Raw genomic sequence first — 26,247 nt, 5'->3', positions numbered from 1 at the left:
TATGTTCCATCAATACCTAGTTTATTGAGAGTTTTTAGCATGATAGTGTGCTGAATTTTATCAAAGGCCTTTTCTGCCTCTATGGAAATAATCATGTGGGTTTTGTTATTGCTTCTGTTTATGTGATGGATTATGTTTATTGATTTGCATATTTTGAACCAGCCTTGCATCCCAGGGATGAAGCTGACTTGATCGTGGTGGATAAACTTTTTGATGTGCTCCTGGATTCGGTTTGCCCGTAATATATTGAGGATTTTCACATCGATATTCAGCAGGCATATTGGCCTGAAATTTTCTTTTTTTGTTGTGTTTCTGCCACGTTTTGGTATCAGGATGATGCTGGCCTCATCAAATGAGTTAGGGAGGATTCTCTCTTTTTCTATTGTTTGGAATAGTTTCAGAAGGAATGGTACCACCTCCTCTTTGTACCTGTGATAGAATTTGGCTGTGAATCCATCTGGTCCTAGACTTTTTTTGATTGGTAGGCAATGTGGTGCTGAGAAGAATGTATATTCTGTTGATTTTGTGTGGAGAGTCCTCTAGATGTCTATTAGGTCTGCTTGGTCCAGAACTGAGTTCAAGTCCTGAATATCCTTGTTAATTTTCTGTCTCATTGATCTGTCTAATATTGACAGTGGGTTGATAAAGTCTCCCACTGTTATTGTGTGGGAGTATAAGTCTCTTTGTTGGTCTCTAAGAGCTTGCTTTATGAATCTGGGTTGTCCTGTATTGGGTGCACATATATTTAGGATAGTTAGCTCTTCTCGTTGCATTGATCCCTTTACCATTATGTAATGCCCTTCTTTGTGTTTTTGGATCTTTGTTGGTTTAAATCTGTTTTATCAGAGATTAGGATTATAACCCCTGCTTTCTTTTGCTTTACATTTTCTTGGTAAATATTCCTGCATCCCTTTATTTTGAGCCTATGTGTGTCTTTGCATGTGAGATGGGTCCCCTTAATACAGCACACCAATGGGTCTTGACTCTATCCAATTTGCCAGTCTGTGTCTTTTAAATGGAACATTTAGCCCATTTACATTTAAGGTTAATATTGTTATGTGTGAATTTGATCCTGTCATTATGATGCTAGTTGGTTATTTTGCCTGCTAGTTGATGCAGTTTATTCACAGTGTTGATGGTCTTTAAAATTTGGTATATTTTTTCAGTAGGTGGTACTGGTTTTTCTTTTCCATATTTAGTGTTTCCTTCAGAAGCTTTTGTAAGGCAGGCCTGGTGGTGACAAAATCTCTCAGCATTTGCTTGTCTGTAAATGATTTTTTTTCTCCTTTGCTTATGAAGCTTAGTTTAGCTGGATATGAAATTCTGGGTTGAAAATTGTTTTCTTCAAGAATGTTGAATATTGACCCCCCACTCTCTTCTGGATTGTAGGGTTTCTGCAGAGAGATCCGCTGTTAGTCTGATAGGCTTCCCTTTGTGGATAACCCAATCTTTCTCTCTGGCTGCCCTTAACAATTTTTCCTTCATTTCAACCTTGGTGAATCTGATGATTATGTGTCTTGGGGTTGCTCTTCTCAAGGAGTATCTTTGTGGTGTCCTCTGTATTTCCTGAATTTCAATGTTGGCCTCTCTTGCTAGGTTGGGGGAAGTTCTCCTCGGTAATATCCTGAAAAGTGTTTTCCAACTTGGTTCCATTGTCCCCATCACTTTCAGGTATACCAATCAAACATAGGTTTGGTCTTTTCATGTAGTTTCATATTTATTGGAGGCTTTGTTTGTTCCTTTTCATTTTTCTTTCTCTTTTTTTTTAAATTTATTTATTATTATTATACTTTAAGTTGTAGGGTACATGTGCATAACGTGCAGGTTTGTTACATATGTATACTTGTGCCATGTTGGTGTGCTGCACCCATCAACTCATCATTTACATCAGGTATAACTCCCAATGCAATCCCTCCCCCCTCCCCCCTCCCCATGATAGGCCCTGGTGTGTGATGTTCCCCTTCCCGAGTCCAAGTGATCTCATTGTTCAGTTCCCACCTATGAGTGAGAACATGCTGTGTTTTTGGTTTTCTGTTCTTGTGATAGTTTGCTAAGAATGATGGTTTCCAGCTGCATCCATGTCCCTACAAAGGACGCAAACTCATCCTTTTTTATGGCTGCATAGTATTCCATGGTGTATATGTGCCACATTTTCTTAATCCAATCTGTCACTGATGGACATTTGGGTTGATTCCAAGTCTTTGCTATTGTGAATAGTGCCGCAATAAACATACGTGTGCATGTGTCTTTATAGCAGCATAATTTATAATCCTTTGGGTATATACCCAGTAATGGGATGGCTGGGTCATATGGTACATCTAGTTCTAGATCCTTGAGGAATCGCCATACTGTTTTCCATAATGGTTGAACTAGTTTACAATCCCACCAACAGTGTAAAAGTGTTCCTATTTCTCCACATCCTCTCCAGCACCTGTTGTTTCCTGACTTTTGAATGATCGCCATTCTAACTGGTGTGAGATGGTATCTCATTGTGGTTTTGATTTGCATTTCTCTGATGGCCAGTGATGATGAGCATTTTTTCATGTGTCTGTTGGCTGTATGAATGCCTTCTTTTGAGAAATGTCTGTTCATATCCTTTGCCCACTTTTTGATGGGGTTCTTTGTTTTTTTCTTGTAAATTTGTTTGAGTTCTTTGTAGATTCTGGATATTAGCCCTTTGTCAGATGAGTAGATTGCAAAAATTTTCTCCCATTCTGTAGGTTGCCTGTTCACTCTGATGGTAGTTTCTTTTGCTGTGCAGAAGCTCTTTAGTTTAATGAGATCCCATTTGTCAATTTTGGCTTTTGCTGCCGTTGCTTTTGGTGTTTTAGACATGAAGTCTTTGCCCATGCCTATGTCCTGAATGGTACTACCTAGGTTTTCCTCTAGGATTTTTATGGTATTAGGTCTAACATTTAAGTCTCTAATCCATCTTGAATTAATTTTCGTATAAGGAGTAAGGAAAGGATCCAGTTTCACCTTTCTACTTATGGCTAGCCAATTTTCCCAGCACCATTTATTAAATAGGGAATCCTTTCCCCATTTCTTGTTTCTTTCAGGTTTGTCAAAGATCAGATGGCTGTAGATGTGTGGTATTATTTCTGAGGACTCTGTTCTGTTCCATTGGTCTATATCTCTGTTTTGGTACCAGTACCATGCTGTTTTGGTTACTGTAGCCTTGTAGTATTGTTTGAAGTCAGGTAGCGTGATGCCTCCAGCTTTGTTCTTTTGACTTAGGATTGTCTTGGAGATGGGGGGTCTTTTTTGGTTCCATATGAACTTTAAAGCAGTTTTTTCCAATTCTGTGAAGAAACTCATTGATAGCTTGATGGGGATGGCATTGAATCTATAAATTACCTTGGGCAGTATGGCCATTTTCACGATATTGATTCTTCCTATCCATGAGCATGGTATGTTCTTCCATTTGTTTGTGTCCTCTTTGATTTCACTGAGCAGTGGTTTGTGGTTCTCCTTGAAGAGGTCCTTTACATCCCTTGTAAGTTGGATTCCTAGGTATTTTATTCTCTTTGAAGCAATTGTGAATGGAAGTTCATTCGTGATTTGGCTCTCTGTTTGTCTGTTACTGGTGTATATGAATGCTTGTGATTTTTGCACATTAATTTTGTATCCTGAGACTTTGCTGAAGTTGCTTATCAGCTTAAGGAGATTTTGGGCTGAGACAATGGGGTTTTCTAAATATACAATCATGTCATCTGCAAACAGGGACAATTTGACTTCTTCTTTTCCTAACTGAATACCCTTGATTTCTTTCTCTTGCCTAATTGCCCTAGCCAGAAATTCCAACACTATGTTAAATAGGAGTGGTGAGAGAGGGCATCCCTGTCTTGTGCCAGTTTTCAAAGGGAATTTTTCCAGTTTTTGCCCATTCAGTATGATATTGGCTGTGGGTTTGTCATAAATAGCTCTTATGATTTTGAGGTACGTTCCATCAATACCGAATTTATTGAGCGTTTTTAGCATGAAGGGCTGTTGAATTTTGTTAAAAGCCTTTTCTGCATCTATTGAGATAATCATGGGGTTCTTGTCTTTGGTTCTGTTTATATGCTGGATTACGTTTATTGATTTGCGAATGTTGAACCAGCCTTGCATCCCAGGGATGAAGCCCACTTGATCATGGTGGATAAGCTTTTTGATGTGCTGCTGAATCCGGTTTGCCAGTATTTTATTGAGGATTTTTGCATCAATGTTCATCAGGGATATTGGTCTAAAATTCTCTTTTTTTGTTGTGTCTCTGCCAGGCTTTGGTATCAGGATGATGTTGGCCTCATGAAATGAGTTAGGGAGGATTCCCTCTTTTTCTATTGGTTGGAATAGTTTCAGAAGGAATGGTACCAACTCCTCCTTGTACCTCTGGTAGAATTCAGCTGTGAATCCATCTGGTCCTGGACTTTTTTTGGTTGGTAGGCTATTAATTATTGCCTCAATTTCAGAGCCTGCTATTGGTCTATTCAGGGATTCAACTTCTTCCTGGTTTAGTCTTGGAAGAGTGTAAGTGTCCAGGAAATTATCCATTTCTTCTAGATTTTCCAGTTTATTTGCGTAGAGGTGTTTATAGTATTCTCTGATGGTAGTTTGTATTTCTGTGGGGTCGGTGGTGATATCCCCTTTATCATTTTTAATTGCATCGATTTGATTCTTCTCTCTTTTCTTCTTTATTAGTCTGGCTAGTGGTCTGTCCATTTTGTTGATCTTTTCAAAAAATCAGACGTAGATTTGGTCTTTTTACATAATCCCATACTTCTTGCAGGCTTTGTTCATTTCTTTTTCTTCTTTTTTCTTTTGGTTTCTCTTCTCGCTTCATTTCATTCATTTGATCTTCAATCGCAGATACTCTTTCTTCCAGTTGATCGAGTTGGTTACTGAAGCTTGTGCATTTGTCACGTATTTCTCGTGTCATGGTTTTCATCTCTTTCATTTCGTTTATGACCTTCTCTGCATTAATTACTCTAGCCATCAATTCTTCCACTTTTTTTTCAAGATTTTTAGTTTCTTTGCGCTGGGTACGTAATTCCTCCTTTAGCTCTGAGAAATTTGATGGACTGAAGCCTTCTTCTCTCATCTCGGCAAAGTCATTCTCCGTCCAGCTTTGATCTGTTGCTGGCGATGAGCTGCGCTCCTTTGCCGGGGGAGATGCGCTCTTCTTTTTGAATTTCCAGCTTTTCTGCCCCGCTTTTTCCCCATCTTTGTGGTTTTATCTGCCTCTGGTCTTTGATGATGGTGATGTACTGATGAGGTTTTGGTGTAGGTGTCCTTCCTGTTTGATAGTTTTCCTTCTAACAGTCAGGACCCTCAGCTGTAGGTCTGTTGGAGATTGCTTGAGGTCCACTCCAGACCCCGTTTGCCTGGGTATCAGCAGCAGAGGCTGCAGGAGATAGAATATTTCTGAACAGCGAGTGTACCTGTCTGATTCTTGCTTTGGAAGCTTCCTCTCAGGGGTGTACTCCACCCTGTGAGATGTGGGGTGTCAGACTGCCCCTAGTGGGGGATGTCTCCCAGTTAGGCTACTCAGGGGTGAGGGACCCACTTGAGCAGGGAGTCTGTCCCTTCTCAGATCTCAACCTCCGTGTTGGGAGATCCACTGCTCTCTTCAAAGCTGTCAGACAGAGTCGATTGCGTCTGCAGAGGTTTCGGCTGTGTTTGTTATTGCCCTGTCCCCAGAGGTGGAGTCTACAGAGACAGGCAGGTTTCCTTGAGCTGCTGTGAGCTCCACCCAGTTGGAGCTTCCCAGCAGCTTTGTTTACCTACTTAAGCCTCAGCAATGGCGGGCGCCCTTCCCCCAGCCTCGCTGCTGCCTTGCCGGTAGATCACAGACTGCTGTGCTAGCAATGAGGGAGGCTCCGTGGGTGTGGGACCCTCCCGGCCAGGTGTGGGATATGATCTCCTGGTGTGCCTGTTTGCTTAAAGCGCAGTATTGGGGTGGGAGTTACCCGATTTTCCAGGTGTTGTGTGTCTCAGTTCCCCTGGCTAGGAAAAGGGATTCCCTTCCCCCTTGCGCTTCCCAGGTGAGGCAATGCCTCGCCCTGCTTCAGCTCTCGGTGGTGGGGCTGCAGCAGCTGACCAGCACCGATCGTCCGGCACTCCCCAGTGAGATGAACCCATTACCTCAGTTGAAAATGCAGAAATCACCGGTCTTCTGTGTCGCTCTCGCTGGGAGTTGGAGACTGGAGCTGTTCCTATTCCTTCTTTCTCTAATCTTCTCTTCACGCTTTATTTCACTAAGTTGATCTTCAATCTCTGATCCTTTCTTCCACTTGATTGATTTGGCTATTGATACTGTGTCTGCTTCACGAAATTCTCATGCTGTGTTTTTCAGCTCCATAAGGTCATTTATGTTCTTCTCTAAACTGGCTATCCTAGTTAGCAGTTCATCTAACCTTTTTACAAGGTTCTTAGCTTCCTTGCTCCTTTAGCTCAGAGGAGTTTGTTATTACCCACTTCCGAAGCGTACTTCCATCAATTCGTCAAACTGATTCTCCATCCAGTTTTGTTCTCTGCTAGTGAGAAGTTATTATCCTTTGGAGGAGAAGAAGCATTCTGGTTTTTGGTATGTTTAGCCTTTTTGTGCTGGTTTTTCCTCATCTTTGTGGATTTATCTACCTTTGGTCTTTGATGTTGGTGACCTTCAGATGGTTTTTTTTTTTTTTTTTTTTTTTAATGGACATCCTTTTTGTCGATGTTGATCATATTCCTTTCTGTTAGTTTTTCTACTAACAGTCAGGCTCCTCTGCTGAAGGTCTGCTGGACTTTGTTGGAGGCCCACTCCAGACCCTGTTTGCTTGGGTATCGCCAGTGGAGGCTGCAGAACAGTAAAGATTGCTGCTTGTTCTTCCCTCTGGAAGCTTTGTCCCAGAGGGGCACCCGCCAGATGCCAGCCGGAGCTCTTCTGTATGTGGTGTCTGTGGACCCCTGCTGAGAGGTGTCTCCCAACCAGGAGGCATGGAGGTCAGTGACCCACTGGAGGAGGCAGTCTGTTTCTTAGCAGAGCTCAAGCACTGTGCTCGGAGATCCACTGCTCTCTTCAGAGTCGGCAGGCAGGAACATTTAAGTCTGCTGAAGCTGCACCCACAGCTGCCCATTCCCCCAGGTGCTCTGTCCCAGGGAGATGGGAGTTTCATCTATAAGCCCCTGACTGGGGCTGCTGCCTTTCTTTCAGAGATGCCCTGCCCTGAGTGGAGGAATCTAGAGAAGCAGTCTGGCTACAGCGGCTTTGCTGACCTGTGGTGGGCTCTGCCCAGTTCAAACTTCCTGAGGGTTTGTTTATACCGTGAGGGGAAAACTGCCTACTCAAGCCTCAGTAATGGTGGATGCCCCTCCCCCCACCCAGCTGGAGTGTCTCAGGTCAACTTCAGACTACTGCACTGGCAGGGAGAATTTCAAGCTAGTGGCTCTTAGCTTGCAGGGCTCCATGGGAGTAGGATCCACTGAGCTAGACCACTTGGCTCCCTGGCTTCAGACCCCTTTCCAGGGGAGTGAATGGTTCTGTCTAACTCACATTCCAGGTGCCAGTGGGGTATGGAAAAAAAGAAAAAAGAAAAACCTACAGCGGCTAGCCCAGTGTATTCCCAAATGGCCCTCCAGGTTTTTGCTTGAAACCCAGGGCCCTGGTGGTATAGGCACCTGAGGGAATCTCCTGGTCTGCGGGTTGCAAGGACCCTGGGAAAAGTGTAGTATCTGGGCCGGAATGCACTGTTACTCATAACACAATCCCTCATGGCTTCTCTTGGCTGGGGATGGAGTTCCCCAACCCCTTGCACTTCCTGGCCGAGGTGATGCCCCACCCTGCTTCAGCTTGCCATCCGTGGGCTGCACCCACTGTCTAACCAGTCCCAATGAGATAAGCCAGATACTTTAGTTGGAAATGCAGAAATCACCCACCTTTTGTGTTGATCTCACTGAGAGCTGTAGACCGGAGCTGTCCCTATTTGGCCATCTTGCCAGCCACCGGCCCACTTTTTTTTTAAGACAAAGTTTTAGGTAGAGATTCTGAACACACTATTTTCATTTTCTTATCTCCATTTAATACTAGTATGACTTCTTTCCATTACACTGCATACCCTCCCTCTAATATACTAGATTTCTTGAGCACTTGTTGAAAAATCCAGTGGTCATTCTTCTTTCTTCATTTTATTTAAACTCTCAGAAACATCCAAAACAGTTGACCATTTTCTGCTTCTTGAAATGCTCTTTTCTTTTAGATTTAGAATCCCCAACCCTGCCTCAAGTTCCTTCTACCTCACATGCTGTTTTGTGAAGTCTCTTTTGCTTTAGTTTCTCCTCTATTGGACCATAAATGTTAGCATTTTCCAGAGCTGGCTTTCATGCGTTTTCTAGCTATTTTTAATCATTAATTATAATGTAAGTTATTGCTTTGAGATTATTTTATAATGTTAAGGAAGTTCTTGACAGGAGTGGTGTTAAATTATATCAAATTATTTTCAGCAGTATTACACATGCAAATTTAAGCTAGAATAAGATACCATTATATATCCACCAGAATGGGTAAAACGGAAAACACTGACAAATACAAAGTGTTGACAAGGGTGTGAAGCAATTAGAACTCTACTACCTTGTTGATGAAAGTGTGCATTTGCATATAAACTTCAAGGTTTCCAAAGTAACATTTTTCTCCTCTTTTCTCTCTTCTTTCCTTCTGGAACTAAGTACACCTATGTTAGACTTTTCTATACCTCCTGTATCTCTTATTTTTAAATATATTACCTATCATTTTTGGTATCCATTCTTCAGCCTACACAATTTCTTCTTGCCTGGACCCCAGTTTCCTAATTCTCTCTGCTTTCTCTTACTTGTGGTTAAATATAATTATTAAGTTTTTAACTTGAGGATTTTATTTCTGTAAAATTTTTATATAAATGTTTCTTTGATTCCATTTCTATGGAAGAAATTCTCCATTTTTCTCTTTTATATTTTTGAACAAAAGTAATCAAAAATAGATACTATACTCTGGAGATGATAATCAAAAATTTTAAAGTTCTGAGCCTAATAATTCTTATATCTGAATATCTTGTTGGTCTGTTTCTGTTATCTTTTTCTCTCCTTTTATCTTGGATTGCCTGTGTGTGTGTTTGTGTTTAATTCAATATTGGACTTCATTGTAACAAACTTTTGTGAATCCAGAGGGTATCTCCTCCAAAGCTGACTTATTTTTGGTTTTGGTGGTCAGTTTAGGAAGACAGGATAGATCACTTTCATCCTTTCTGGGACTGAACTCTTCCAAACTGAGTTTATACCTTTGCAGTTTCAGCTGAGATCTTGGGGTTTTAGCAAGTTTTCCTCCTCATTGGAAAACCTTGATCTCCATTTTCTTTTTTCTCTCTCTCTCAGACTGAGCCTTCCTTTGTCCCCCAGGCTGGAGTGCAGTGGCGTGATCTCAGCTCACTGCAGTCTCCGCCTCCCGGGCTCAAGCAATTCTTCTGTCTCAGCCTCCTGAGTAGCTGGGGCTACAGGTAGGCACCACCACACCCAGCTAATTGTTGTGTTTTTTGTAGAGACAGGGTTTCAACATGTTGGTCAGGCTGGTCAGGAACTCTGGATCCTAGGTGATCCACCCACCTCAGCCTCTCAGAGTGCTGGTGAACTCCAATTTTCCTCACAACATCACTGTGGCTCTTCCCGAAGCTTTTCTTTTATTTTTAACTTGGTAGTTGCTACTTTCTGTTGATTTAAGTTTGGGCATTTGTGCAGCTTACAATTCAGCAAATACCTCAAGCTGTAAAATGGTACAGAATGTTATATTTTCACTCTACTTTCTTCTTTCTCAGATGTTGACCCTCTCAGTCTGGCTGTTGTGGTAACTCTGAGCTCTATTTGTCTTTCCAGTTGCGAACAACTGATGAATTTTGGTTTGCCTTTTTGTCTCTTAACTACTGCCTTTGGCTCAGCACTATGAATACTTGACCCTGCTGTTCTTAAGAATAAGCAAAGATGTTGAACTAAAAAGCATCTTGAAAGGTCAGGCTCACATTAAAGTGTTTTTTCTTTTCCCCTCAGCATCTTGGATCCTCAAATCTTTGCTGCCGTGGTAGCTCTCCAATGCCTTCACATAGATTTTTTTTTTTTTTTCCACACCAGATTTTTGTTTGTTTTGGTGGGAGGTTCTGCTATAAGCTGGTTTGTGCCTGACTTAGAAGTCCTTAACTTATTTTTGTGTATTTTTCCTGAAACTAATTGGGGTGCATAATGAATATAAGTTTTGATGTATTTGTCTATTTCAGCATTATGTTGCAAGCCTTTCTCATGTCATTACACATTTTAGAAACCTAATTTTAATACCTGCATTATATTGTATATATGAATAACCCATGATTACTATTTCTTCAGGATTAGTCTTTGCTTGGACTCCAAGTTTAACAATTAAAAATAATTATAGAAATAGCATTGTCCAGTTGTAAGAAATATTCATGAAATGTCAGGTTTGAGTTGTAATCATAGCGATCAATAAAACTTGCATTCTTACTATGAACTTAGGTCACTATGGTAGTTGCTGTAGGGAATTCAAAATATGAAAATGAGTGATTCCTCTCCTTCAGGCAACATAATTTGGAGAAATGAAGGATAGATTTAGAAAACTGGTCCAAATTAGCTTTTCATCAAAACTTCATGAATGATACATATAATAAGAATGGGAATGTTCAAAGGAGAAAGAGACTATTAGGCATGAAAGGGCAGGAAAAGTGTTTTGAAGTCAATACAATCTGCATTGGATTGGAATGTATTGAATGGAGTGAGGGAGAAAGACCTATTTAATTATTTTCTAGTCCCTTTTCTTATTTTTCACTTAGGTTGTTTTGAAAGTACTATTCCCAACACACCCACGTTTGCATTTTCCTCTGTCTGAAAATATTATCATTGATGGATTTTTCATGGTCTATAAATCTGTTTCAGTTGAATACATACATTTAACCTAAGATACTGGATCACAGAAAGTTTGCTGACAAATTGCATAGCTGACAACCCTGTATATGTAAATATAAGGACAGTAGAGTTTTGCTTTGCCAACTTGAAATAAGAAAAGTTTATGATCCTTATTTTCTCACCTACCTGGAGACAAAGCCAAGATATGCATATGAGCAACTGACTAACAGCAATTTTTTGAAAAGAGATAGTTCACCAAGGCAGAAAATCTCCAAAACCATCAGTGAACAAGAATGTATCAAAAACTTGCATATATATTATTTTATTTAATTGCCACATTACATTGTAGAAATAGACATTATTATTCTACTTTTAATGTTAGAAAACTGTTCAGAGTCAGACTACTGGAAAATAATGAAGCTTCACTTGAAATCTGTCTGAAGTTAAGAACATGTTATTTCTAGTAAAACATTAGTAACTCAGTTCTATTAATAAAACCATATATAAAATAAAACCCTTTGTATCATTTCAGGGTAAGTCTGTAAATTCAGCAAAAGATTGCCACATATGTAAATTATCCAGTAAATATTAGCACACATACTCATTTAACCATGCATGTTTATTCACACTGTTGAAACTCAGGACTTTTGCATTAAATTGATTTTCTAAATCATTTGTATGAAAGGGTATCAAAATGTCTACAAAGGGTTCTGGCAGGACAACCCTAAGGGCTGAGATATGGTACTTCCCTTTTGCTCTGCCACTGTTAACCTCAATAGAGAATATAGTTTATAGCTTCATCCTGAGGCACAATTAACATATAATAAATATTTTTATCTTTGCTGATACCCAACGCGGGTAAGGTTGCAGATACATACACTTTGCTGGCGCAGTGTGAATTGGTTCAGTACTTACAAAAATATACATAAATCTTCAGTCAAGAAACATAAAAAAGCTTATTCTTTTTGACCCAATCATTATACTCCTGGGAACGTACTCTAAATAATTTAACAATTATTGAAAAAGCTATGCAATATTACGCTCTTTTAGATTGCAAGGAAGAGACATACTCAGGTTATCTAAGGTGAGGGGGCTATTATAAATCTGTGAAGGCAAAGAAGCCCAGAAGACCCTTTCAGCAGCTGGGAAGCCTGGAGAGCTGGAGCGACCTTCATCACCTTTCTCAACAGAAACTCCAGTAGCTCAGCAACATCTCTGGTAGACTGTCTTTCATAAAGACTCATCTATTCCTCCTGACTTTACTGCCTCAGCTTCTGTCTCTAATATTGCCCCAGTATTGGAATTTAACATTTCCTCTGCTAAAGTGTGTTTATATTTAGTGGCAATAATAATGATAATAACGCTATAATATAATAATAAAAAGCTATAATAATAACTACCTTCTTACGTTATTTATTTCTTTTGAGACATGATCTCACTCTGTCACCCAGGCTGGAGTGCAGTGGCACTATCACAGCTCACTGCAGCCTCAACCTTCTGGCGTCAGGTAATCCTCCCATCTCAGCCTCCTGGGTAGCTGGGAATACAGGTGTATGCCACCACACGCAGCTAATTTTTTTTTTTTTTTGTATTTTTTGAAGAGACAGGGTTGTGCCATGTTGCCCAGGCTGAACTCCTGGGTTCAAGGGATCTGCTCACTTCAGTTTTCAAAAGTGGTGGAATTACAGGTATGAGCTACAGCACCTGGCCAATAGCTAGCTTCTTTTGGCAGCTTTCTATCCATTAGTATGATTGTCATAACTTCACTCATTTAATTTTCATAGTACTCTTAGGAGGTAATTCCATTATTACCATTTTATCATTGGGGAAAGTCAGGCACTGAATAGTTGGTCAATATGAAACAATTCTCCCAGCTAAAAATTATGGCATTAAGATTCAAAGCTAGGAAAGTATTCAATTTATTGAATTGAGAATAATAGAGATATTGAGAATAATACAGATATTCTTGAGAAACAGCACCAGTTGAGAATAATACAGATATTCTTAAGAAACAGCACTAGTGTGGAATATACACCCATTGAGATAAATGGGATCACTCAAGAAGAGAATATAAAGAGAAAAGAGGGAAAAGAGTGAGCTCTAAAAATATGACAACATTTAGAGGCACAATAGAAGAGAAGCAATAGCATAAGAGACTTCACAGGAGCAGCAAGCAAGGTAGATGAAACGAGTGGGGGTTCTTCTAGAAACTAAAAGGAAAGAGCATTTCAAAAAAAAAAAAAGTAGTTCATTGTTTTGAATACTTTCAATATATCCAACAAGATGAAGAAAGAAGTGTGGCTATTGAATTTTTCTTTTTCTTTCTTTCTTTCTTTTTTTTTTTTTTTTTGAGACAGAGTCTCACTCTGTTGCCCAGGCTGGAGTGCGGTTGCACTATATCTGCTCACTGCAAGCTCCACCTCCCGAGTTCACACCATTCTCCTGCCTCAACCTCCCTAGTAGCTGTTACTACAGTCACCCACCACCACGCCCGGCTAATTTTTTGTATTTTTAGTAAAGACGGGGTTTCACCATGTTAGCCAGGGTGGTCTCGATCTACTGACCTCTGATCTGCCTACCTAGGCCTCCCAAAGTGCTGGAATTACAAGTGTGAGCCACCGCACCAGGCCGGCTATTGAATTTTTCAGCTGGATGATCACTAATCTTTATTTAGAGTAATGTCAGTGTAATGGAAAGAAAAGTCATAATAGAGTAGAGTGGAAATAAGGAAGTGGAGAGAGTATGCAGCAGCTCCTCTTAGGAATTTGGGTAGGAAATAAAGTAGGGACATGGAATGGTAGCTAGAAGAGAAACTGGTATCAAAGGGGGGTATATTTTTAAATACAGCAGGAAGAAATTGGAGTGTTTCTTCCTGTGTGTCCTTGGAAATGATTCAGTAGAAGAGAGACAAAGGAGACAGATAAGAGAAAAAAGGGTGACTGAAAATTTAAATCTTTAGAAGGCAAGTGGAGAAGGGAGGCAGAACACAGAAGTTGTAACTTCTGTATAGGAATAACACCTTCATTACAGTAATAGAAATGAAGAAGAAGATGAATATAGAGACAGGTATAGGAAGGTGAAGACTTTGCTTATGTTATTTAATTCATAATGCATGAAGTGAAGTCATTCATTAAGGAAGGAAATGGACACTTTGAGAGTTTGGGGTCAAAGCTTTATAGCAATGAGTGTAATTAGCAAAGAAGTGCTAATAACAGGAAATAGCTTACAGTCAGCATGATGTTTAAAATTGGTATTTCAGTTGTGATGACTTTTCCATTTCTGACATGATTAGGGATATGTTGTTACAATAGATCTTTGGAAATTTTGTTAAGTAATGATGTAAGGTAGGAAGATTTTCAAGATAACTGAACAAGGTACAGGGTGGCTAAATAAACCACTAGTTTAATTTACTCAGATCCTGGACTGGACTTGCATACTGTACTTACTGAAGAAAAGTTTCTAACATGGCCAATCTTTTGAATAAGTACACTGGAAGTTTAAAAATAGTCTACTTTTCGGCCTTAGGAACTGGCCCCCTATCAAATCCAAGCTGAATTCTTTGTAGAAAGTGTCAATTTGATTTCAAAATTCAAATGGAAATTCAAGGGAGCCAGAACAGCCAGAACAACCTTGATAAATAAGAAGAAAGTTGAAAGACTCACTTCGTGATTTCAAAACTTATCACAAAACTACAGTAAACAAAACGGTGTGGCACTGGCATAAAGCTAGATGGATAGATCAGTGGAATAGAATTCAGAGTCTAAAATCACGCCCTCACAATTACAGCAGTCCCCTATAGATTATGGTATGTTGATCTCTAGCAAAGACACCAAAATACATCAATAGGGAAATGTATTTTCAATGAATGATGCTGGGACAACTAGATATCCACATGCAAAATAATGAATTATATCTCTGCCGTATTCCACATACAAAAATTAACTCAAAATGGATAAAATAAGTAAATGTAAGAGCTAAAACTGTAAACCTCTTATAAGAAAACATAGACGTAAATCTGCATGACATTGGATTAGGCAAAGTTTTCTCAGATATGACACCTACAGCATAAGCAACAAAAGAAAAAATAGAAAAACTGGAAATCATCAAAATTTAGAACTTTTGAGCTTTAAATGGCACTCTTAAGAAAGTGAAAAGACAACCCACAACATGGGAATATATTTGCAAATAATGTATCTGGTAAGGGCCTTGTATCAAGAATATATAAAAAATTCAATAACTCTATAACTCAATAGTAGGAAGATAAACCAAGTGAAACAATGGGCAAAGGATCTGAATAGACAGTCTCTAAAGATATCCAAATGGCTAATAAACGTGAAAAGATATTCAACATCATTACTCATCTGAAAAATTCAAATCAAAACCATAATGATATATCATTTCACATCAATGAGGATAGTAATAACAAAAAAGACAGATAAAAACAAGTATTGACAGTATGTAGAGTAGTTGGAATTCTATCCACTGATGGTGGGAATGCAAAATAATGCAGTCACTTGAAAACCAAAACTTTAAGAGTGAGTGTACTCTTACTTGAAAACCAAAACTTCATTTTACCCAATTCTCTTCTCTATTCTTGCTCCAAATTGTTTTTTCTCATATTTTCTGGTTTTCATTAATGTTCTACATCTTCTGCTTCCATTTTTTCTTCATGTGTTCCTTAACTAATTTTTAATAATCAATTCTATGCTTTAGAAAGCAGTCTAGCTGTTCCTCAAATGTTTAAACATGCAGTGACATAAGATACAATAATTCCACGCCAAATATAAACCTAAGAGTAATAAACACATATATCCACACAAAAATTGCATGTGAATGTTTCTAGTGTCATTATTTATAATAGCAAAAACATGGAAGCAATCCAAATGTCCATCCATTGATAAATAAATATGTTATATCCATATGATGTGCTATTTTTGCCAATAAAAAGAAATGTGCTGATACATGTTACAACATTGATGAATCTTGAGAACACTATGCTAAATGGAAGGAACCAATCTCAGGAATCATTTATTGTATGATTCCATTTATATTAAAAGCCCAGAGTAGGACAATCTATGGAGACAGAAAACATATTGGCGGCCACATAGATCTGGGAGTGAGGAGAGAGAAGAAGATTAGAGGGTCACCTTCAAATGATGTAGAGTTTCTTTTCAGGGTAATAAAAATAATTCTAAAACTGCTTTTGTTGCAACTCTGGCTATAAGAGGAAGCATTAAATTATACATTGTAAATGAGTAAATTGTATAATATGTGAACTATATTTCAATAAAGCTGTTCAGAAAGAGTGGTAAAAGAAATATTTGTGGCTCTTATGTAGTCCATACTAGATTAGTAGAAAAAGAAATCATACAATTATTTGAGGTCAGATGCTCATATTAAAAATAAAACAAACAGAAAAGTGATTTCACATGGAGAAACTACTGGATAACTAGCAAGAAAAAAAAGTCAATAGCTTGATGAATCTACAATCAGAGAATCATGTATTCACCCTCTTAATTGCATACAATTAACATTCAGTATTTGCACATGATTCAAAGTAGTTTAAAAAATTCAGAGGAGGTATCTTCTACAGTTTATCTCTTGAGGCAAGACTAATACAGATGCTTTTACTTGAAAACCAAAACTTTATTTTATCTAAAAATAGGTAAAATCTTCTCCTCTGAAGTTTCCCAAGATTGTTCTTCCCATTTTCCTAATTTTTATGAATCTTCTATATCTTCTGCTTTCATGTTCTTTTCATGTGATCCCTTATTAAGTCTTTATAATCTATTCTTCCACTATTCTATGTTGACTCCACTCCTGAAGGTTACTGGCCTTTACCAGCCCCTTTTCTCCTTCATCTCTTCAGTTCCTATTGATATTTAAATCTATTTAAAAATTATAAAACTTACATGCACCACAATTCCCATGACAGAGTCCAATTTTAGCTTAATTTTATATCAACTCATACTATGTATTTTATAATTAATTATTTTTACATCTTTGGAGGTTTTCATATGAGTTTAATGGTTCCCTTCTGTCTCTCTTTTCTAGTGCTTTATTTTAGCCAGCAATTTCTGTGACCTAACTTCAAATGAGCATGACTCTCAGGTCTGAACTTACAGGCTTTACTTCTTGCAGAGTTCAGATTCTTCATCTCCATCTTCCAAAAGGACTGCTTGATGTTTTTGACTCACCTACATCTAAAATCCAATACTTTCAACAATGCTCATAAATTATATGATTATATGGTACCACTCTGAACCATGTCATGAAGTATGTAAGGGCAGGAAAAAGAGATACTATTTTAGGACCTAATCTAAGTCCTCTAAATTTGAATAAGCAATTGAGTAAGTGATGTGTTTGGGAAGCCCCAGGTCCACGAGTCAAAACAGGTTTAGATCTTGGAACTGAGCTTCCAAATGGGGATCCCCAAAGCATAAGTGGAGCCTAGGAGCAAGAAGACCCTGTGGCTGGTATGCCAAAATTGATAAGACCAGTGATTCTCATAAAGCAAGTTATCAGTACAATGGTAAGATTTTTTAGGATTAAAATTTCATCCACAGGAAGGACTCAGAAAGAAGAAAGGATTAGAGAAAACTAAGTGGAAGTCCACTCAGACCTCCACTTAGTAACCATGGATTTACAGTGTGGGCCAGCAAAGCACCCCATTCTAGTCCTGAGTTTAAAAAAAGATAAGACTTTGGGGGAAGTGTGAACTCTAAGACCTGGAATACTCAGCTCTACCAGACAGTGGTCTGCAGGGTTATATGCATCTCCTGCTCCACTGTATAGATAAGTCTACAACTTGGGTAAAGGTGAGCCTACTACAGGCATGTGGGGACGTGGAAAACCAAAGACAGGGGATGAGATTCTGGCTGCTGTTTTACAGCCTCTACACTGTGACTTCAAACCTGGGAGACATGTAGAACTGCAGCACACACCTGTGTCTTCCAAATTCTTCTCTCTGTTTTTCTTTGTAATGTACCTACTTCGGTAACAATATTCCAATTTCTGAAGCTACAATTCTAGTCTAGGAATTAACTTACTCCTGGAGAACTGCGAGTGTTGAATTGGCCTCTCTGCTCCTTCTTTACCTTCCATTGCATTCTGTACAACAATCTTAAGATAATATTCCTAAGACCTCATATTTATCACATTCTTCAACATTTCTAACAATTTTCAATTTGTGTCAGAATAAAAAAGAATTCACTGGCCTGAATTCAAGGCTATCCATAATCTGGCTGTAGGCTGCCAATCCAATCTCATTTCCTAATTTGGTATCTGACATTCTCAGTGAAGAAAGGTTTGGGAGGCAGCCAGCTCCATGTCTGAATTCTGCTTCTTGCTTCCAGTGACCATGAGAGACTGACCTAACTTTTGTGGAGTTTAGTTTCTCATCTCTGGGGTAGTTGTACCCGTTGTCCGAAATAGATTTGAAGATCAAATGAGATGATGTCTGTAGTGCACTACACAGAGTTCCAAGCATATGGTCAGCCCTCAAAAAATGGGATCTATTCATTGTCCAAATTGCAATTCTTGATAGCTAGGATATGACGTTTAATTTATTTACAGCTACTGGTGCATTTATCCAATATTCTTTTTCCATAAGTGTCATAGGTAAAATGACAGTTTTAACTTCAGTGTTGACTTCTATCTCAACATATTTATTATAAAGATTGAGAAATTGATTAGGATGATCTTATTTTGGAATCTTCAATTACATTAATTAATACTCCAGTTGAAATACATTACTCTGTTTCATCCACTCATTCTTTCCTTATTAATTTACTCAACAAGAACTTACCTAAAGTCAATTTGTTAAGTACTAGGAAATGTTCAGGGAATGTGAAGATCAAGAAGAGAATCTGTGGCTGAGACAACTAGTTTCCTTCAAATATCTGTTTTCTTTCCTTCCATAGAAATAAGAATTTTAAGCTGAGAAAATGTAAATACAGTTTTCATTCCCTAGTCCCCTTTTCAGCCAGGTGTGGCTATGTTACTATGTTCTGGTCAATGTGATATACACTGAAGTGTGTATCACAGGTAGATGACAGATTCTAAGAAACTTCTTTAAAGAAAAAGCTTGAGGGTGCTCTTTACCCCTTGGTCTCTTCTATCTCCAACCAAGGTTTGCATAGTAGAGTGATGTGTGGATTTCCATCTCATATGATGAGGATAAAGGCCACAACCTAGGCAGAAAGAGACCAAAACTGGAAGCAGGTTGGATTCAGAGGAATGCAAAGCCACCATATCTACCCTGGATTGCCTATACCTAGAGTTGGTCATGAGAGGGAAATGGCCCTATTTTATTTAAGCCCCAATTTTTGGATCTCTGTTACTTGTAGCTGAGCCTAACCCTAATTACTACCCATGAAAAGCCTTCCTTCCAAAAGCCACAACCTCTAGGGATAGATGGATTTATGTGTAAGCCAATTACCTATACCAAGAGAATTTAGGAAAATGAAATAACATGACTTTGTTTATATATGGGCTTTTACTTTTGTTTATATATTTCCAGTCAATCAGTCCCATGAGCACCATTTTCAGTTTAAGTGTTTCTGTAGAATACCAATAGAAATGGTTAGAAAAAAATATTTTTAACATTTTTTTTATTTAATGGGATCAGATTGGCATTTTCCAAAAATAAATTAGAGTTGCATTGGCATTACTGAAACATACCTCAAAAGCAAAACTTTGAATATTTTGGCTGAACATATTATTGAGTTTCTTTGACAGCCATTATTATTAAATTAGTTTTAAACTATAGCCACATATAAATGCAGGTCCTGAGACATAAACTTTATTCATAGCCCTAGCCTTATTAAAAAATAAAAAATCTTTTACAAATTCAAGCCCTTTAATGTTTAGCCTACATAAAGTTTGTAAGGATGGTTTTATTGGTGCTTTTTCCTCTTTGCCTGAAAAACATTATTTTATGCCATTTAACTTAAATGCCAAATTCTCAATTAGCATTTGTATAAATATTTTCACTCCTATAGCACTGAGCTCTTTCATGTTCATTTAATTCTGCTCAAAGGTTAATTCCTTCTTTGCTATTTGCTCAGTGGTGACAGGTAATAAACGGTGAATTATATCCATAATTATTATTATCAAGAGAATTGATTACATTTATCAAAAAGCACTTGTAGCAATAATTTTCATCTTGTTCGAAGGATTCACTAGGAAACTTCATATTAAATCCCTTGATAATTTTTCAGGTAGTACTTCTATGTGTCTATCATGCAGTAAATACAAGAAATTTACAAAATCACGTTAAAATATCTTCAACATAAAGATAAAAACATAAATTTACATTATTCAAATGAATCATTTCTGTAAGATTATTTTTAAAATTTCAGAAACTTCAAAAAACTATAAATTACCAATTTACCATAAACTCTCACTAGTAAGTCTATCAATAAGACCTGACATCCAATTTCAGAGGACTGTAAAGATTAGGTTATCTATTACATACGACATTTGAAAGGCAATTTTTCAATGGGAAACAAAGCCGGCATTCAACATGGCGCATTTTGCCTCATCTCCCTATTCTATTTGGGGGGGCATCTGTTCAACGACAAGGAACTACCACCTGATGTGCATGTTTAACAGAATTTGGCATGGAAAAGTCTCAAAAAGCTCAGTGTGGTAAATTGTGGTAGATTATTATATTAATGTCCTCTTTCTTCTATTGAGTATGGGTTTAGCCATCTGACTACTTTGTCAATGTGTAGCATTGACACAAGAAGAGTCTTGACCACTGATTGTCCTTCATGCTTTGTTCTCAGAATGTGTCTGTCATTGTGTAAAACAGGCTAGAAGAAGAAAGAGGCCTGGCCTTCCCAACCATCCATCCCAAGTGAGAACCCAGACACTAGCAAAGTGTCAAATTGGACCATCTAGCCTAAACATAACATTCAGCTACTGCAGACAAATGAGGAGCCCAAGCAAAATGATTAGAACTGCCTTTCAACGTACTGAATTATGAGAAAATAAATTGTTGTTTTAATTAAAATTTTGGGAGTGACTTGTTCAGCAGCAATCGATTATTGATCTAGAAATTGACCTTCAGTGAGCCAATCCACTCTTCCATAAGGCCAATTATTTTTAGGTGATGCAATATGCACTAAAACCAATACCATCTGTAGGGGTAAACCTGATACACTACGTCTTTCATTATAAAATAAGTGTTTTTTTTTTTTCTTTTTTTGGATGCAATGTTGGCAGAATTGTAAGAGGTGAAGATGACTTTGTATTAGATCATAGGTAGTAGTTTTGGCAGAAACACTGCTAACAGGAAAAGCAAATCAGTATCCCACAGGACAAATTACTGTTCCCTCCATGGTGGAAGGTATCTAATGTCATCACAAGGCTTACTCTTCCATCATAAATAATTTTTTGTGTCCATAAAATTGAATCACAATTATTATGAAATAACTTACTTAAAAAATAAACCAATTAAAGGAGATTCCTAATTAATACAAAAAAGGGAAATATACATGTTCTGTTGCAGATAAGGTAACCTGAGAAAAGGATTGATTTCAGGCTACCTCTTGCATATAATGAGAAATTGGACCCAGAGTACTAATGGTCTCTTCACCACTCCAAAACACAATCAAGGTCTGACACATAGAGCATGAAATTGTAGTTCTAAATTCCAGGCTACATTTGGTGCAAAAGTGCTCATCATGAGGGACTATTTCACAATGCACTCCTAATAAAGGTAACACTGCCAGCCAGGCGGAGGTAAAGCTCCAGTAGCCTTTGGATTGCTACAAAATTAACACATTTCAGTAGAGCAGGGTAACTCCTTGATATGTCCCTGCATATGACTAAAGTTTTCAGCCACTCGCAAATAACTGGATTTTAATCTGGCAACAAAACACCACCCAAAATATAAAAACTTCTTCTCATTGTGGTGTTCAGGGGACCATTTTCTATCAAAATCCATCAGAATGTTCTCTGTCATTTGAGCCAACAGAGGAAAAGCAATAGATTGTGAAATCATTCAATCATTTAAATAGGTGACTGATTTGTGAATTGTCCTCCGGTGAGACAGACTAGTTATAAGAAAAGCACAAGACTCTAGAGAATTTCTTTTTCATATTTTCACATTCCAGAAGATGATATATCTAATGTAAAACTATCAGAGGAATAAAAATACCGAAAACTTCTTCAGTTTTTCTTCTTTCTCATTCTCTCTCCACGCATCTATCAAAAACAATGTAAGAAAAGCAAAGAAATTGATTACTTTTTCCTACCTTTTTTTTAGAATCAGTAATTTTTAAAAGCAGCACATTTGAAAAATCATTTGCTAAAAAGCTATGTGCTAAAATGTAATGTGGGAAATCATCTGGACTTGAGACAATTCAAAAGAAGGAAACTGTAGGCACTCTATACTCTAGAAGAGACAGTGGAACAGCATGACAGAATCCAACTGACTTCTAATAATTCTATATTTAACCAAGCTATGGTCTTTGTGTGAAGGTCACAGAAATATATTCTCAGATAGGCAAACTCAAGTAATAGCATCCACATGTCCTTCCCGAATCTATTACTGAAAACTATTTTCCATCCTACTAAGAAATTAATAAAAGCAAAGAATTGAGATATGATACAAAGTAGGAGGCTGTGAATTCCAGTCAGTGGGCTAAATGCGGCTTTGGTCTGATTTGTAAATAAAGTTTTATTGGAAAACAGCCATACCATTAGTTTATTTACTATCAGTGATTGCTTCCACACTAAAAATATGAGAGTATTTGCACCAGAGGTTATATGGTGCATAGAGGTTAAAATATTTACCATCTGGCCCTTTGTTTAGGCCACTTCTGTCAAGTGGACCGTGGTGTTTCTTCCTGGTTGATCCAAGTCATTCCTTAGTTATGAGCTGTCCACAGGTTGCCTTTCTTCAGCCTTGGCCTGTCTTCTTTGTCTCTCTTCCTCTTGCCTTTGGCTACTTCAGACTTCTCCATTACAGCATTGATACTCACTACTCATTAAGCTCTTTGATCTGAAGACTCTTGTCTTTATTTTGTAATTTTTAATATTTTATTTGTTTGATTTTTAAACAAATTACTTCTTTAGGAAATTCAATTGTGTTTAAGATAGATGAGAAGAGACTATCCAACCAGGTTCCTTCCCCACCATTAGGGTGGGTGGATTTTTTTTTTTTTTAAATATCTCATTATCCTTTTGGAAGAATTTTTAAATTAAATGTTATTTGACACATTTTATTCATAGAGCCACAAAGAAGAGAGGAACACATATTTCTATCTATGTATCTGTCATCTTTCTGCTTATCTATTAATCATCTATAGTATATATTTATCATCTTTTAAAGGAACAGTTATACTGGGCCCTAGTTTTACGTATCCAGCTTTTTGTTTTGCAGGGTTTAAAGAGTACTTTCAATGTCGTTACTGGAATATCTATCTACCAAATATCAAAAAGTAGTTAATATTTACTTTATACCAGGCATATCAAGCTAAGAGTTTTTTGCACATTAGCTTGTTATTACCTACAATATGCCTACAGAACAGTCACCATTGTTTTTAGGTCCACTTTAAAAGCTTTGAGAAATTAAGTGACTTGTTGATGGTCACTAAGCTGGTGGAACAAGGATTGAATCCAGGCCTCCTGTTTCTCTGCTGTAGTGGCTTCTGTGAAGGGTGAAACTTGGCATGCTATCTAATTCAAAATGCTCATTTTTGCATGCAGGAAACATAAGACTCAGAGAGTGAAGTGACCTTTTCAAAACGAAGCCATATGAATGGGGCTAGTCAGAATTTGCATCCAGATTTCACGACTATGAACTTTGTAATTGTCTTTCAAACACTGGAGCTCTGCTGACACATTGTCTCCTTAGAAAAAATCACTAATTTTTATAGCCATGGCTTTTATAGATCTGTGTGACCCTGTTCAGAGATGCGTCTGGAAAGCATTCAGGATGCTTACTTGTGAGTGGGTGTGTTCCATAGCTAGCTTTTAAATAGAAAAGATTTTACTTTGTGGAAGAGTCCCAGTGACTCTCTCCCACTCAGCATTGAAATACATGTATTTTTCATGGTTCAGATGCTGTTGTAAACCCATATTCTTTTCATGACTTCTTATGAAGGAAATATTAATTTAACTAAGGGTGTGCTTGTTTCCATGCTGCTATTGCTTAATTAGGTTGATTAGAGCCCTGGTTGGATTGTTATGTCAAGGTTTTCCATGCTCAAGACAAAATATATGCAGGCAGGCAATTCATTTGAATGGCTATAATAGGAATTTGGAATACCTAGGACAATAGGTCCTTTCGAATCTACTGTTAATAAGTCATCTTAATTACAACTCAGCAGAAGACTTGACAACACTTGACATGGAGGGAATTATTTTTCATATCCTCACTTGATGGATTACTGAAGCATCAATTGTATGGGGGAAAGATATTTAACTGGATTACTGTTTACTTTCTATTCCAGGGGCTGACAAACTATGGCCCAGATGCTTATTTTTAGAAATAAAGCTTTACTTGAAGTCATCACATTCATTCATTTCCATACTGTCTGTGGCTGCTTTTCTGCTATAATGACAGAATTGAGTAGTTGTGGCAAAGATGATAAAGCCTGCACACTCTAAAATATTTACTGTCTGGAACTTTACAGAAAAAGTAAAATGATCTGTTCTAATAAATGATGACCATTTTAGGAAAGTCATGACTATTATAGGATAAATGAACACATTTCCAAATTGTCAGACAAAACTGAAGTTTATTTGGAAGACAATATTATCACCCATGATGTCTTCTCAGACCTGTTGAAAAAAAAAAGTTGTCTTTTACTTTTTGTGGAGGAATCATAGCCTAGAACTCAGAATTGCCTCCCTACAGAATTTCATTGCATATTAAGTTACTGGTTCTTTGTTTTCTAAATGTTGAGCCTCTAAATGTGGAGTGGCTATATGATTTATAATTTCAATTGAGACTTTTTGGAAGGAAGCATTAGGACCACTGGTGTAAGCTGAGATAATTTGCCAACTTCTGCAATAGGGTGTAGATAGAAATCCAGTTAACTATCTCTTTTCCACACAATTGGCACTTCAGTAATTTGTAAAGTGAGATATTTGGTCATCATATCTATATGTCATATCATATCTCTCAGAATTATTAAGCTTTCTAGCCATGTTTGATTAATATACTCAAATAGTAGTTTTCAGCACTATTATATTTAGCAAAGCCCTTTCTTGAAGTGCAATCTGATATAGAACCCAATACTCATAAAGTTTATGAGATGGAGATGATTCTGTTGTAGGAGGGACAAGAGACAGAAGCTCCAAGGGTTCAGCTCCTTTCTCTTCTCTTCTTTGTGGTTTATCATTCACTGTTTAGAGAATATGGGATTCTAAGGAACACAGTTTTAAAAATACTGAATTATAAGAAAACAATCCAGGTTAAATTTTGTTCCTCTTGAGGCTATTCATGGCATTTAACTACTAGAGCATCCAACTGTCCTCATTAGAAGGAGGTGCCAAGACATAGTGTCATAAAATATATTAAAGAAAAGTCCTAGAAAAATAAATACAGGCCGGGCGCGGTGGCTCAAGCCTGTAATCCCAGCACTCTGGGAGGCCGAGGCGGGCGGATCACGAGGTCAGGAGATCGAGACCATCCTGGCTAACACGGTGAAACCCCGTCTCTACTAAAAAAAATACAAAAAACTAGCCGGGCGAGGTGGCGGGCGCCTGTAGTCCCAGCTACTCGGGAGGCTGAGGCAGGAGAATGGCGTAAACCCGGGAGGCGGAGCTTGCAGTGAGCTGAGATCCGGCCACTGCACTCCAGCCCGGGCGACAGAGCGAGACTCCGTCTCAAAAAAAAAAAAGAAAAATAAATACAAATTCTCACGATAAGAACATACTTTGATCTTTTCAGTTGCACTGAAAATGCAGTTGTGAAAACTTACTATCTTTTGCATATAGCTTACAATTCTATAAGGATTTCATAGCCATGGCAATTAACCCTGACTAATTCTATCCACCGTTTGATCTTAGAATCTTAAAATTCTTTCTGAGAGGCCCTTCCTAAGAAAAAAAATAAACTGATTGCTTAGATTGCTTTTAAATTCACATTTCATGAACTTTAGAAGTTAGGTATCGAGTTTATGGAACACTTTGGAAAAGTTAAGCTGCAGTGTATTCCTTTTAGATGATAGGATGACTTAAGTGCATAATATAGACACTCATCATCAAGTCATACATACAAATAGATGATCTCAACTTAAAAACCTTTAAAACACTGTACACTCCTAAATGTGTCCTAGGAATCACATATGTGTTTGGTACATAAATTATCCTACATCGATATAAGCAGCCTAT

Source organism: Macaca thibetana, chromosome 13 (genome assembly GCF_024542745.1).
Source record: "Macaca thibetana thibetana isolate TM-01 chromosome 13, ASM2454274v1, whole genome shotgun sequence".
Lineage (NCBI taxonomy): Eukaryota > Metazoa > Chordata > Mammalia > Primates > Cercopithecidae > Macaca > Macaca thibetana.
This window is presented reverse-complemented; position numbering follows the sequence as displayed.